Genomic DNA, 13,357 nt, shown 5'->3' with positions numbered 1-13,357 from the left:
ATTCAAATTATTATCTTTGTAAGCTCTATACTAATCCTTTTACCTCTCTGTAGAATGTAGCAGGAAGTATTCAGCTGCTGTTTTTACTATGTTCTACTATACACACATCAATTCCAGGACAGGAAAGGCAGAATTAAAAAACAGCAGCCAGTTAAAATCAAGAGAGTGCAATGCCCAGGGCAATTATATCTAACACTCTCTACTCCTGAGAAGTGCTAATGGCTTTTTAATAGGCACCACAGGTCAAGACAGTGGGTTTGAATCTTTTTAGACAGTGGGGGAAATGTACTTTGACTGAAATCAATGACAAAGCTCCAAATGATCTCTGTAGAGGAGGATTTCACTGATTTCTTGGATAACCACAGTAAGATCTAAAACCAGTGACACATCAGATTTTATCGATATCTAATGACTTGTTCTCCATCAGCATCTGTGAGGTCTTTAACCAAACTTGCTTCATGTGTGTCATTAGATGCTTAAAATAGTAGGGAGAGAAATCTCTTAAAATGTGTGAAATTATTTTCTATGTTCCTTCTTGTCCTCTTTGTCAACACTGATCAGGGCCACAACCACGCACTGAGGACAAGAGCAAGTTCACATATGAGGGCTTGTAACTGGTGAGAGAATCCAATGTTCCCATGGCTCTCAAGGAAGTCTGAAATCTGTAAAGAAGTTCTGAAATTTCCCTTATGAATGCCTTGAAAAGCTGAATCTTAATTGGATCACTGGGTTGTGTTTATGAGGTCACATATTCTTGTCTGTTTTTTTGAGGGTTTTAGTTTAGATTTTTTTGTTGTTGTTTAGGGTTATGATTTATCTCAAAGATGGAAGAGGATACATCAATATTTCCATTATGAATAATTCCTTCACCATTTCTCTATTATAGGGATAATACAAACACTTATTGCAGCTTCTATGATTCAGGCAGATTTAAAGTATTTCCCCTATTTTTTCCTAATGCACTAAGTACCCAACTTGTTAGTATCAAAATAGAATATAATTTCTTATGTTGATTATAGTGGAGCTGAATATAAATACATACTGTATCTCTTCCAGAAAATGGATACTTATAAGCTATTTCCTCTTCTTTTTAGTGATCTTTAGAATTGGTCCTATTTACTTGTTCTAGCAAGTGGATTAGTAAGAGTGTGGAATTGACAGACTGAACTGAAGATTTTGTTGCATAAATACCATTTAATCCTCAGCTTCCATCTGTCAAGCCAAAGCTACTTGCAGCCCTAAAATAATTCTTGTAAACTGGAAATTAATTACATAAGAGGTCATGTTTCTCTAGTGGCTTCAACATGAGTTTCTCACTCTTGGACCATGAAGTTGGGTGTGTACCTAAGCGGGAGAATGACACTAATTCTCAGGCAGAAGATGTCAACATCCTATACTTAGGGCTTTCTGACATTTGGTTTGGAAGGTTTGTTTAACTATGGATCATTGAGTCAGTTTTTCAATGGCATATGACTGATCTCCCTGTAGGGATATATTCTGAATTTCCCCTGGACAAGCACACCCTTATGATTTGTTACTTTTACACCTTGAAGTACAGTACAAACAGCAGCTAGAATTTAAAACATCTTGTTAAATGCAGCAGAGGCTCCCAAGTCTAGCATCATTCAGTGAATCAGTGGTCAGACTTCTATTAGAGAGCAGCAGACCTGGTCTTCAGGTTTTTTCCAACTTTCAAGCATTTTTTTTTTCTTTTCAATTCAAGAAATGAATTCATTGAAGCAGTTGCTTTGCTGGCTGTGAGCACAAGTACAGCACTTGGAGCTGCACAGAGGCATCTGATGGGGATTGCCCAAAGGATTTAGGAAGAACAACAAAGCTGTAGAGAGGCTACAAGAGGTTAAAATATTAATTGCACAAGGGTGGTGAGTGTATCTCACTCATCTTAGGTCGAGGAAGGGCTGAGGTAAGACAGAATTTAGTTTTCCTGATAGAAAAGCTGTGAGAGCTTTTCTCCTGGAATGTGTGTCCCCTCTCTTGGACTGAAATTTTAAAAGACTTTAGTAACAGAAAGGCAGGAATTAGGTACTATTGATATGTAAATGAGAAACAATAGTGACCCCAGATTCCTTTAAAAGTCATTTGATTTCAAATGAAGAGGAGGGTGGAAATGAAAAGAGAAAAGAGATGGTTTGTCTGACGAATCTCCCTGTCTGTGTGATCAATGGAAATGCAATAAGCCAACTACCCTTAAGGAACCGAAACATAAAACTAAAGAAACTATTGATCTTATCTAAGGTTTTGTTCAACCTAGGAACAAGAAAAGAAGGTGGTAAAATATCCAAACTCTTTTTCATCTTGTCTGGATTGCCCAAATCAATCTGAGCAGCCCTATCTCCATTTGAAAGTTGCTAAAAACAAAGTAACAAAAGTTTCACGGGGAATTTTGCCTTCTGTTTCTGCCGGTTTGCAACCCTGTGGTCACACCAGAAAATATTAATAAAAGAATTATAAACTCCTTATCATTTCTTTGCTCTTGTGATGCCTGTCTGCACTGGTCCCTCGCTGGAGATTTTACCCCTCCAGCTTAACTTGATTTCAATTGCTGCCTCAATTTTGTGGAATGCAGAGCCCCCTTCTCATCTTTGGTTCTGAAAAGTCTGAATGCAAGGCTGTGCTGTGAGGAGTTCTGAGTGCAGGTACAGCCATGACCCAGGAAGATTTACTGTTCTGTCATGTCACAATTCTTCCTGATTCCTTGTTACTTTGCCTGCTAATTAGGGCCCTTCCATAGCATGTTCCACTGTGCTGTTCCATTCGTTATTGCATCCATCATCCTCCAAGTTAATACCTTTAGTGCCAGGGTGTACAGCTGAGTTCCCAACCATATGTCTTGGTCATACAGCTAATCTAAAAAATCGAGTTTCATGCTCTTTGTGTACATGTTATGTTGGAAAAACAGTTTCCTTGGCATGGAGTGCCTGATGAAGGAGTTGGAGTACTAATGGAAAGAGATTTTAGCTTTTTGCTCCAAACAGATTATAAACAACAAGGAATAACAAGTGAATTTTAAAATTATTGCAGGTATCTTGACAGTATCCTGTGAAGGAGACTTTACTGCTGGTATGGGGCCCTCTTTGAAGAAAGCTTTTGGGAGAGCTGAGACACACAATTTTTTTTTCCTGTCCATTTTAATGCTTCTGAGTCAGAGGAATTGATTAACCCAAATTTTCTCATAAGACTTGATTAGAGGAAAAAGCCATCCCTTTGGATGGAACTGGAGACCTCAGCAGTGAGCAGTGTGGTCATAAGTTCATAAGACACTCTTGATATTAATTCAAAAAATCTTTACTGGACAGAAGTGGTGAGAGTCTAATTAGAAGATCTAATATTATCCATCCCCTTTAGCCTGACCAGCATGAGCTGACATATTTAAATGAGTGATGAATGAAGGATTTGCCATGGAAGATTGGCTGAACTAAAGGAATATGCCAAGATGAAAGCCTCCCCTCTTTCTCATCCTATAGAAGAAGCCTGCTGTGGTTTGATCTCTTTCTGCCCAGATGAGCCAAATTGTTACCCATGTATGATTGACCACTGAATTGCAGCACTATTATTTCATGATTATCAGCACACAATTACATATTTTCTTTATCCCCCTTTACTTTGGAAGATTACTTACCAAATTTCTGCGAGGAATTTTTATGTATGCTTTATTCATAAGCAGTTTATTACAGTTAATAGTCAGAAATTGAGTTGTTTTGATGGAGTTTGCAGGTCACATGGTGCTGCTTCTGTTCTCCAGTAAGATGTATATTGTTCTTGTAATTGGAAGTCTGGTGCAGAAACTTGCAAATAATTTTAATTTGGACTGTTGCCAGTATTCAGCCACCAACAAAAATTATTTCAGCAATATTCTTGCCATAAAGCATGTTTGATAAGTAGCTGTAGACAGAAAAAAATAAAGAGATGGGATATATTCTATGCTTTCTGGTGTACGTTTCTGGAAAATGATTACATCATCTTTGCAAGTCTTACAGACTCTTTGCCATTTCTGATTTCTTTTGTGCCCCAGAGCTTATACTTTTCCTTAGTATGAGTAAGTCTCAAAAGCATTCAAAAGCTTCTTTTATATAAAAAAAAATCATCTCTAAAACGTGTGTTTTTTAGCTGACCCTCAGTGCTCTAGAGATCTCATTCTAAAGCAGATGCTGAGAATAAGAAAGAATAATTTTTCTTTCTGATAGGTCTGCTTCCAGTCCTGGTCCAAAGTGGCTCAAATTGAGAGCAGCTGTAACAGCAAGAAAAGTATAGAAAAAAAATAGTTATCTAATATTAATCTAAGGACTGATGTTTCCAATTAAGGGTGTTGTTTTTTCCCTTAAGTTTTTACCCAAAGCAAATGTTTGCATCCTATTTGCTTCCTTTTCCTGCCTCTGTTATTTCCGCCCACCCCTTACACTAATTGATTGGTGATTCATTTTGTAAGATATTCTAATTGTACCTTTTAGGCTTGTGGGCCTCACTTCATAGAGCTTTGTAGGGACTAATGGTATTTAGCAAGTGGGGGAAGAAGAGAGAAGGGGTTTCTGAGCAAAATGAGGAGATGGTGGGTGTTTGTCCTTCTTGTAGACACTTAAATCTACAAAGTTCTTATATGAAATTCTTCCTTGAACTGCAGGAGTATTTCCCCTTGTTAAGTGCTTTTTATTTGTTTGTTTGTTTTATTATTTGACAGGATGCTAACCAAGAAATCACATCATAACTGCCCTCAGATCAGATCACACAACACAACAGAAGGTGTGTTGATTTTAGCTCTCTGATTCTTTGGAAAAGCAAATTACAGACCATTGTAGGGATTCTTTGGGCCTTATATCGAAATGAAAACCAGAGTTTGTGTGTAGAACCACCCCAGCAGATCTCATCTTTCTTGATGGGGAATAAGACAGTTGTATTAAGACAGGTGCGGCCATGAGGTGTAAGTGCCATCTCTGTTTCCAAAAGTCATGGATGTTTTTGCCATCTGCTAATTTTGTTGAGGGTACTCAATGTTGGCATAAGGGAGGGCTATTTATATGCATTTAAATTAGCCTGTAAACTTTGCAACAAGGTGATGCTGATCTCCATACTCTGTTTTCCCATTTCCAGAGTCAGTTTAATCTTGCTTTTTTGGAAAAGATCAGTCATTGAGTAGGGTCATTTTTCTTATCACATCTGAAGAAGGCTTATTTCTGTTTGTTTGGTTTTTTTTTTTTTTGGGGAGGGGGGTTGTTTGCTTGTTTGCGGTGGGATTTTTGTTTGTTTTGTTTTGGTTTTTCTGACAGGGGAATTGGTTTTGGGATTTCCAACCCTATATAGGGTTAAAACATTTTCTGGCATTAGTGTAACTGTATTAAAGTTTTTGCTGAGAACACTCAGCCCTTCTTTCCACATTTGCCAAATGTTGGTGCTTGGTTGACTCTGGAAAAGCCGTGGGCCCTTAGTCCAGCAGGGAGAGTTTGCTGCTATACAAACAAACAAATGTTTTCCTTCCATGACTGAATGATTCGTTAACTCTCTCAAGAAGTCACTACAGGGGTGGCTGCCTGCTCTGGCCCATCTGGTGAAGTGTCCCATGGATGCTGCCTTGAAAGGCATTTTGGAAAAAGTCCTTCCCAGCACCTGCTGCAGGGGGTTTCAGCTGCTGCTCAGGCCATCTGCTTTGCTGTTCCTGGGCTGCAAGATCTGAGTGTTGGGGGATGGAGAATGTTCCATTGTGCCTGAACTCACACTGTTACTTGAAACAGAGGAGAAAGACGCTGGAGAAGAAGAACACAGAACTTTCTTTAGCCTCCCAAAGCACCCAGGAAGCACTAAAACACAATGCAAGAATTATCAGGGGCACTGGGAAACAGTATTTTATTCCTTCTCATTATTGCTGAGCACCCAAGGAAAGATATATTGGAGTTAATTTCTTTTTGTATGTATGACACAAGATGGTCACTGGTGATAACTGGATCATGAACGAAGATACTAAATTAATTTTTCACATCTTATTTTGATAATTATTCCTCCTGAGATGTTGAGCCAGCTGTATCCCTGACTTGCTATGACCTTGAGAAGATGTCCCATGCCATATGGTTCAATTACAGCACAATAAAATATGACAACAGAGGTGAGATCATAATAGATTTGACTCTGCAAAGCTGGGAGGTATCCAGCCCTGTTGAGATTCAGTGGACATGGCTGGCATGTAGAATAGAAAAGCAGAGCTGTCATGTACCTCTTTTTTGGCCCACCCTTTTCCACTGTCATACACTTGTATTAGCTCTGCTGTTTACCCCTTCTGCTTGGGACTCACCCTTGGAAAGCTTATTCCAACAAGTCCTCGAAATCTCCTGCATTCCTTTCACTGCTTATGATGTTAGCAATGTTACTGGTGTGTCCTAGCTGGTAGTTGGCTTTTTATTAAACCTAGGGACAGACATAGCAAGCTCCATGGGGCTGGGGAGTGGAAAATAGGCATCATCTTGAATAATGCTTGTCTTAAATGTTGATCTTCCTTTAGATTTCTTCTTTTTTTTTTTTCCAGTGTGTTGTAAACAACTGTGTTTCTAGTTTGTTTATGGGATTTTTTCCCCCCTCAGCTGCTTTTGCACTTGCCCAGATATTTGGTTGCAAGCCAGTCTTCCCAGATTCCAAAGCTGCACTCCAGAAAGGAGTTGATAGGTACTGACAGGGGCTATCAAACTGTTTCTTTACAAAGTGGATGAGCAACAAGACTGCATAGAATCAGAAGTGCAAGTGTCCTGTCATATCCATCTTCCAGAATTTGAGAGAACAGGACTTGATGGAAGAATCCCAGGTTTTGACATTACCAATCTGGGCAGCCCAGGCACTTGAAGCAAAAAAAAAAGCTATTTGCTATTGCACTTGGGACTGCATAGAGAAGAAATTGCATTTTGTGAGGGAACAAGACATGAATCAATGGCTCACCTCCATATTTTCACCCTGCTGACAAGTGACTGCTATTGTGTCCCCATTTGAAAATGAACAAAACCAGTGTACTCATGTGGAGACATAAAAACAACAAATGCTGTCACCTTGTGATTGAGGGAGTAGGTTTGGCCATGTGCTGTAAGGAGGAACAAGCTCTCCTAGTATTAAAATCAGTGCTGTCATGCTCAGAAGTCAAACAGTCTTTTGTACTGCCAGAAGGCTGAAAAATGCCTAGCAATTTATGGTCAGGCTAATCTCTGAATTGTATTTATTCAGTTTATGGGCAAAGCTGAGGACCTGGTTTGACTTCAGATGTTAGAGCCTTAACTGAGCCTTAACTACATTCACAGTAAAAATTATTATAGCAAAGAGAAAAAGTATAAAAATATAGCAAACTCAATGTTTAAAGATTATTTTTCACTTTCTATTTAAAATATTATTCTGACAAATCAGACAACTGCAGTCACACACACACATGTGATTTTTCTGGATGAACTGTTATTGTTTTATTTGAAGTCCGCTAAGAAATCAGGAATGGCATGACCTTGAATGCCCATGGGATCTCAGTCTTCTAAAGAAAAACCTCTTGGAAAGGATAAGGACATTCCTAATGAATGCAACATTCCTAAAAGCAACATTCCTAATGAAAACTAAGTGCAGCATTTCAATGGTGCCCCTTTAAAAGCCCTAATATCATTGCACATCATCCTTTTAAGTTTTCTGGGGAATTACGGCAGCTAGCTTTTTGATTTCTGATGTCTCTCTTGCTTGTTAATCTGGCCCCGTGTGGATTTATTGTACAAATCTATTTGGCAGTTGAAAATTTCCCTTTGATGAAGCTGCTAGTCTAATCATGAACTCCTCAGGCATGGAAAATAAGAATGGGTAGGTGGAAAAGCACAAGCTAAAAGAGCCATGTTTGTCTTTGACTATGCATGGAATTTTAGAGGCATCTAAAGTTCAAAGTTTTTGATTACAGGATTTTCTGTAAAGATGAATTTCTTTCCTCTTAGGATCATAGCATTTGCCATGCTGGATCAGATCTCTGGTCCATATAATCAGGTATCCTGCCTCATGCAGACACTGTTTCCTCACAGCTCTGAAGAAAACAAAACCTGCCTGTAAGGCAACTGATTCAATTGCACTAAGACACAGAAAGGAAATAATCCTACCAGCCTGACCTGCCTCTCCTCTGCTTCACAAACTACAACAAGAGCCCTGATTATGATTTTCAAAACTTGGAATAATGAGCTACATTCTCTGTGAATAATTATGTGACTTTTTCATTCTCTTTTGTAATCTTTTATCAGACAGCGCTTCCTACAGCAGTGCATTCTACCAGTTGATGCCCATAATATGTATATGCCATCTGTTATTAAGCATAAGCTATATTTTGAAATCTAATCTTCCTTTTGCTGGTTTCTGTATGCTTGTAAAATGTGTTTCCCACAGCTGCAGTAGTTCCCAGTTTGCTTGTCTGTCAGTTCTGTATCTACACTCATTGCCATCCTCATGTCTCTGTTATCTTCTGTGTTATCCAGGTCCCCTGCTCTGGTCTCCCCTAAAATCACACTGGATGGTCTGTTCATTCTCTTCAGTCTCCAAATCTGCAGATACATCCTGGTTCCACCCAGCTCTTGTCTGTTTGGTTAATTTGCTTATTTTGTTTCCAATTCAGATTTATTTCTTTTTCAGATGTGCTGAACTCTTTTACTAATTGTTACCTTTTCTCTTTTTCTTCTACCACAAAAATTGTTTCCAGTTTCCCAGTAGAGCAGATCTGACTATTATTTCTCTGCATTCACAATACTAAATTCCTTCCTTACTGACCGAGTGCTGACCTATATTTTTTTTTTTCTTAAATCAGAACATGTGCCCTTGCCTGGTACTTTAAACATCATGAATAATGCCTGTGTGTCTGCAAACTGTGCTGGGTGGTGGACTTGTCCTCGAGTAAGAGTCAGGTCTGCCAGCTAGAGAAGGTGGGAATTGCAGGAGTCCACATCTGGAAATTCTGCTCCTACGGCAGCTCCTTGGGTATGATAACAGTGTCCTGTGCAGCACAACTCCACAGTCTCTCTGCCTTTCTGTAATTCTGTCTCAAGTCTGGACTGAAGACTTGACAAATATTCCAGAGTCATAGCAGGAGCAAAGGGAGCTCTGTGCTCCTGCCCTCCTCTGCCATGTCCAGGTGCAGCCTGTCAGGTAGCAGGGAAAACTGCAGTTGCTGGGAAAGCACTGAAAACAGAATTTTAATAACAAATTCATGAAGCTTTGATGCTTAGATGAGGCTGTTGGTTCTTCTGGTTTGACCTCTTGAACATCATAAGCCTTTGGGCTTCACCCAGGCGGCTTTGTACAAAGCCTGTTAACTTGTGTTTGTGTAAACAGGAAAATATGCAGGCTGGATTTGAGAATATCGCAGGATTGGAAATCTATCTGGTCCCTTGGCATTTTCTAGGTGTCAGTAACTGTTAAATATTATTGCCTTATTCTCATTTGAATTAATCTGCCTGATGTTTTAGCTGCATTTGTGCTGTTTTTCTCTGCTAGTTTGAGAGATCTTTAGTAACTTAGAGTTTATTCTCTTGAAGGTACTTACACAATGCAACCTAAGCGACCTTTCAGTCTTTTTTGATAATTAATTAAACATGCTTAATTCTTTAATAGTTTGTCTATATCAGAGCATGCAAGAAAGTGCCTCTGAATTAGCTAAAGGTGCAAGTGGAAATTCTTGTGCTAAACCACATTAAGCTCCATGTCAACACTCTGAAGCAGAATTAAGGTGGCCTTAATTAAATTTGGCTTAACTCATTTCTAAAGTAAATTAAGCCAAACTAAATTGTAAACACTTTAGTTTTGAATACCAGAGCAGAAATGTGTTCTTCTGTGTGTGATAAACTTATAAAGTGGGGGTATGCTTATGCCAGATGAACTCTGAGACAGAAGTTGATAAGCCTCGCAGGAGAGTTTGGGATGGAATTTGAAGTTTTATGGCTTATCTTTAGGTAAGACTCTGCATTGCATGCTGCATATGGATGATGAAATAAAACCCTGGAAACCTGCTGTGATCTGCCTTGGATGTGTTATATTCTAATTTTTGTCTGAGGAATACATGTGCTGCCAGATGGTGGGAGATCTACAAGTGAAGATATGTGGTCTAGAAAGAGACATTTTGGCGCAGCATGCAATGTGCAGAGATGCAGATATTGGGGACAATTCAGAAATCATTTGCATACTTGTCATAAACAGGGAAGGCTCAGACCTGACGAGGCTGAAGATAGTAGAAATAATAATAATAATAATAATAATAATAATAATAATAATAATAAATGTTAGTTACTGACAGCCAAGAGAAGAAAGAGAATTTAGAGACGCTCAATGCTGATGATGTGTGATACTCCTGTCTATAGAGAATTAGAAGGATATCTCTGAATGTCTTTTGCTGTAAAACAAACAACCACTGGGATATTTTCAACCAGGCAATTGTCATAAATGATCCTCACTTAGCAAAAATGGATAGAGGAGTAAGCACAAGCACAATGTGGCACTGCATGGTCTGTCTAGACCAGAAGTGTGAGATGCAAAGGCACACTTGGATGATGAATTTTGGGAGCAGATGGCAGAGAAATACGTGGAGTTCTATATGATAGTATTCTTCAGGACTTTTGGTGAAAAGGAAAGACAAAAATTGTGGTCATTTTACCAGAGAGTTTCTTAGAAGTTTTTTTAATCCAGGGAGGAATGAAAGATGATTATTGGTTGTATGAACTGATCTGAAGCAGACAAACTTTTTTTGAGGAGTGAACCATGTTCCAGTGCTCAGGGAGAACACATGGATAAGGTCCCTTGCACTCTGGAGGAAGAGAACTAACTTTTCATGAAGTGGTAGGGGGGCAAGCCCTATGAAAACAAATGCAGCTCAAATTCAAACACCTTGTTATGAATAAACTGAACAAGTGCAGGAAAAACTGCAGATGCAATAATTTCTCAAATGTCTCCACACTACTGCTAAAGAATAACAAGCAAGACTAATTGAAAGATTCATCTTTGTTGATAAGCTGTAATTTAACTGGCTGCACTGGAACCTCCTAGGAAAATTTTGGAAATTCTTGAATTTAAACACCTCCAGCTACTGCTCTGTTCCCTGCTTGGGGAGGACAGAAAAGGCAGTAGCATGTCTGGCTGGGATGAGGGGAGTGGCAGTGTGCTACATCTTCATTTGCTGATAATCCAGGTCTACATCCTGTAGGTAGGATGGCAAAGGCTAGGAAATGATCCTCCTTGGCACACTGAATTAAAAAAGAAAATGGGATAAGCTACCTCAGAAGCACTCGTATTCCATGCAGAAAAAGTAAACGTGTAGCCAAAGGTTTCAGTTTGGGTGAGATCTCCTTGAGATTTCATGCGGCAGCAGTAAATACTATTAAAGATTCCAAACATTACAGATGACTAATTTGTAACACAAAAGATGTAGTATTCACTGCAGTTCTATTTTGGACTACTTTGTAAAAGGAAATGATGAATTAATCTTTGTTGTGGGAGTTTGTGGTTACCTAGACACCAGTGATCATGACCCAATTACATTTAATGTAGGCAGGGGACAGTGTTCCTATTAACATGTTTTCTTGTATATTTTTTTCCTTAATAAGGGTGATTTTTCAGAGCTGAAGATCTATTAGAGTTAAAGTAGGCCAGGAGAGGAAAAAAAAATATTGAAGTATTATGAATAGAAATTTAGTCCTTTTCTAAAAAAGGCTTTTGTTATATATCCAAAAAGGCACAGTTCTCTATATCAAGAATTAAGGATATGTTTGGTTAAAAATGATGCTGGTTGAGTAGCAAAAAGAAAGTAATAATTAGTGTAGAGGACAGTGACTCATAATACTGGTGAAAAATCTACATGATTGATTATAATGAGACAGATTTCTGTTATTTCTGTGTCAGTTTCTTGTTTGTTAGCACTAATTTACTGGTATTTCTGAATGTAATGAGTAAACAACAGTAGAGGTCATTTCCCTAAATGTGGCTCATGAAAATAATCTTGGAAAAATGATAGCATAGATTTATTGCCCCTGAACAAAGAAAATAGGGAAAATAGACACGAGCCATGGTAATGTTAGAAATGGATATAAGATAAAAATTCATGGCAATCAGTATTTGACACCATCACCAGAAAATAAGTTCTGGAACACTACTATAGAAATTATTGCATGGATGAGATTTTTAAACAGATGCCTTTATTAAAGTAGTGCCTTCAATTTGTTAGAGGCATTTCATTCTCCACCCATTGCCATGTTAATCTTTTCAAGGATTATGGTTCTTGTCTGGGTGTTTTCAATAATGATGATACTAAATGCTGATTATTTTTGCCCTTATCATTTCTTCCTCTGGGATTTATTTGGTGACTGGACTGAGAGCAAAGGGAACAAACTGTTTCTTTTCACAACATTTTCTATCTGCCATGGATTGGCATCTATAAGACAGAATTATTCCGTTTGTTACTTCTGACCCAGAAATGGGAAACTTTCTACTCTGTTGACTGTGTACTTAGTCCTAGTACAACATTTTTATTTTAGGGATTGGATTTAAAGAGATCAAATTCTTACTAGGCTGGTGCTCTGAAGATGCTTTGCCTTATTTTCCATTGTCGTCATCATCACCACAGTCAACACTTTCTCAGCACCACAGAAGATAAAAATATGGATATGGAGTTGGGGAAAGCAAGTGTTGTCTTTGAAATCTTTTGATATTTCAAGCCAATGTTCCCATTTTGCACTAGGGTGAAAACACTGCCTTTTAAAATAACTCACAAAAATTGAAAACAGCTGATCACAGAGCAGGTCACTACCCTCTTTTGGCTGAAGAAAACTCAGATTTCAGTCTGCCTGCTTCAAAGCAAGGATTTTGATTGCTAGAAGGTCTTTTGTTGAACTTGTCCCTGCTTCTCATGTAAGAGTTGTAATATTTTGTGTAAATAATGAGATCTTCCTTGAGCCAGAAAGAGACTTAATTGCACAACCCAGGAGCAATGGTACTCACCTAAAATAGAACAGCCCTCATCCCTCACAGGGGTGGAGGGAGCTCAACTTCCAAGGATATTTTTCTTGTGGGGTCTGATCAAAAATATCCCCCAAGAGCTGAGCAGCTCTTCCTGATGAAGGTCACTTGTATCCTATCGTACTCTCACAAAGAAGTTTTGTCTTAGACAAGGCATCTTTCTCAAAACATTTCTCACCAGATCTCTTTCTGTTTCCCACCTCCTCTTAGCTTTATGAATAAAGCAGAAAGTTTACTTTGGGGGTGCTGGAAGTAATGACTGAATTCCACAATGAAATTGAATCAGATATCCATACAAAGAAACAATGAAAAAGATGTTTTATAATGAGTTTGAGGAAGATACTGTTAATGATTTTGGGAG

General features: G+C 38.5%; 1 protein-coding gene across 1 annotated transcript in view; it reads left to right on the top strand.

Annotated features, from left to right (window-relative positions):
- AGBL1 (AGBL carboxypeptidase 1) overlaps positions 1-13,357 on the top strand; it is a 247,124-nt gene that overhangs the window by 128,796 nt on the left and 104,971 nt on the right. The window lies entirely within an intron of this gene.

The sequence above is a fragment of the Vidua chalybeata genome, chromosome 13 (genome assembly GCF_026979565.1).
Source record: "Vidua chalybeata isolate OUT-0048 chromosome 13, bVidCha1 merged haplotype, whole genome shotgun sequence".
Taxonomy (NCBI): Eukaryota; Metazoa; Chordata; class Aves; order Passeriformes; family Viduidae; genus Vidua; species Vidua chalybeata.
Note: the sequence above shows the minus strand (reverse complement) of the source record. Positions and strands in the feature narration are given on the sequence as shown.